We start from the raw sequence: 2440 nt of genomic DNA, 5'->3' as shown, positions 1-2440 counted from the left end.
GCGGCATCATGTAAGATAAAGATAGACAGGATGCAAAAAGCACAAACTATGAAATAGGCCATGCATAAATTTTTAAAATTTTATATACTACAAACCTGTCCCTTCTATACCTTCACAAAGGAGAAAGAAGCTGTGGAGCTGGGAAAGCAGACTATTCCCCTGCTCTAGCCATTCTCAGACAAGTTTCTATGAAAGTTAGAACCCAAGATCTGTTAAAAATGCAGATTCCAGGAATCACACCCAGGGAAGCTCATGTAGTGTGGCCACAATGGTGTCCTAGGATCTGGGAATTTACTGCCCAGCCTAGGGAACTTCAAGAAACTTTATTAAATCCCTTAGGTAGCAAGACTGTCTGAAATATATCCACTCTTCCCAGGACAGACATGAGGTTGAGAAGAGTGACCTCAGAGCACACAGCAACACAGGACATGAGGAACACAGTGTGAGACTCACCATAAGGGTAAGGCGGTGCGTCTTATGAGAAGACCTCACAACTCTTACTGGCCTTTCTCCCCAGAGGCCTCAGTTTATCTCAAATCCCTGCTCCTCATGGGTGGTGAATGGAGTTGTGTCAGGAAATGACCTTTTAGATCTCCAAAAGGCATGGGCTTCTCTCAGGGGCCACTGAACACATAGGATGGGACATGATGCAAGCTGTTGTCCCCCTCCCATCAGCTTTGATTTCCTTCTTGCACCATCATGTGCTTCCATGGGGACCTAGAGCAATGACACGACCTAGGGCCAATGACTCCCCTTTTTAGGAGACCGGCCCCTCACCTGAGCAGTGCGTCTCCCCTCTCCTCCTTTCAGCTGTCCTTCTCCTGATCCCATCTGCCATTCCATAGCAGACAGGTGTCCCTGGTAGCCTGTTGATCTAGCCTGGCCCCTTCCTCCTGTGTCCCAGCCTGGAGAGGGCTGCTCTCGCCGAGTGGAAAGACATCAGTCCCAGGATCCCAGAGCCATGACTACTACAGAGCCATCCATTACATCAGTGTCCCATGGCAGTGGTTGACCTTTGAAATGAGGCTTCATCACCCATCGCAGCTGGCCCTGAAGCACTTTCTTTTCTTTTCGTCTCATTTGAGACAGGCTGTCACTGTGTTGCTCAGCCTGTAGTGCAGTGGAGAAATCATAGCTCGCTGCAGCCTTGACCTCCCAGACTCAAGCAATCCCTCCATCTCAGCCTCACAAGTAGCTGGAATTACATGCGTGTTCCACCATGCCTGGGTATATACTTTTTAAGTTTTTTGTAAAGACAGGGTCTCCCTATGTTGCCCAGGATGGTCTTGAACTCTGGGGCTGAAACAATCCTCATGCCTCGATGACCCAGCGTGCTGAGATTTGAGGTCTGAGCCACCTCACCTTGCCGTGAACCATTTTCTTTCTTTTAAAATTGTTACTATACTTTAAGTTCTGGGATACGTGTGCAGAACATGCAGGTTTGTTACACAGGTATACACGTGCCATGGTGGTTTGCTGCACCCATCAAGCCGTCATCTACATTAGGTATTTCTCCTAATGCTATCCCTCCCCTAGACCCCCATCTCCCAACAGGCCCCGGTGTGGGATGTCCCCCTCCCTGTGTCCACGTGTTCTCATTGTTCGACTACCACTTATGAGTGAGAACGTGCAGTGTTTGGTTTTCTGTTCCTGTGTTAGTTTGCTGAGAATGATGGTTTCCAGCTTCATCCATGTCCCTGCAAAGGACATGAACTCATCCCTTTTTATGGCTGCATCATATTCCATGGTGTGTATGTGTCACATTTTCTTAATCCAGTCTATCATTGATGGGCATTTGGGTTGATTCCAAGTCTTTGCTATTGTGAATAGTGCTGCAATAAACATACGTGTGCATGTGTCTCTATAGTAGACATGCTGAGTCAGGCACAGGCAGGGCCGACCAGGGTTTTCCTGCTGTCCCCACACCTGAATTCCAGGGTGTTTGTAGTAGAAAGAAATGCAAGAGCTTTTTTTTTTTTTTGTCTCTTGCCCAACCATTCTCATGCATCCAGAAACGTTGGGAACACAGAGTACCACGTCACCCTTAGTGGAGGGTGTGTCTCAGAAAGACATTTTGTGACAGAAATAAAGAGTTTTGTGTTTATATTTACACATGCTTTTTACTCAGGGCATTCTTCCGTTGTCCAGGGTGGAAGGCAATGGCATGACCATGCCTCACTGCAGTATCCGTCTCCTGCACTCAAGCAATCGTCCTCACACTGCAGCCTCACAAGTAGCAGGGAGTGCAGGTGTCCGCCACCATGCCCACCTAATGCATTTAATTTTTTTTTTTTTTAGATGCTGGGTGTCACTCTGTTGCCCAGGCTGTTTTCAAACACACGGCTTCAAGTGATTCTCCCATCTCAGCCAATTTTTATACATGCTTTTTATACATGCTGTAGACTCGATCAGTTCACACTTGTATGCTTTTCAAAGGTTG

Source organism: Macaca nemestrina, chromosome X, assembly GCF_043159975.1.
Source record: "Macaca nemestrina isolate mMacNem1 chromosome X, mMacNem.hap1, whole genome shotgun sequence".
NCBI classification, from domain to species: Eukaryota; Metazoa; Chordata; class Mammalia; order Primates; family Cercopithecidae; genus Macaca; species Macaca nemestrina.
Note: the sequence above shows the minus strand (reverse complement) of the source record.